The following is a 302-nucleotide window of genomic DNA, read 5'->3' as shown; positions in this document are numbered from 1 at the left end:
AACTTCTAATGTTACTTCAGTTCCCTAACTTATCAAGTTTTCGGGGTTTATGTCTCAAAAGACAACCAGTGTGCAGATGGTAACTACTAACTAGTTCACTTGCGACTCTTTAGTTCCTTCTTTGGTCTACCTAATATGATTATGATTGTCTACTCTAGGTTAGGCACGTTAATTTATAGCACAGTTTCTTAAGAGTAGCCATTTTTCAAAAGTATACTTGATTAGCTTTGTGGACCATTTAGAAATTTATAATCTTTGTGGAAGATGACCGAACATTTATCACAGGAGACTTGTTAAGTCAA

This window comes from Capsella rubella, unplaced genomic scaffold (genome assembly GCF_000375325.1).
Source record: "Capsella rubella cultivar Monte Gargano unplaced genomic scaffold, Caprub1_0 scaffold_5, whole genome shotgun sequence".
NCBI lineage: Eukaryota > Viridiplantae > Streptophyta > Magnoliopsida > Brassicales > Brassicaceae > Capsella > Capsella rubella.
Note: the sequence above shows the minus strand (reverse complement) of the source record.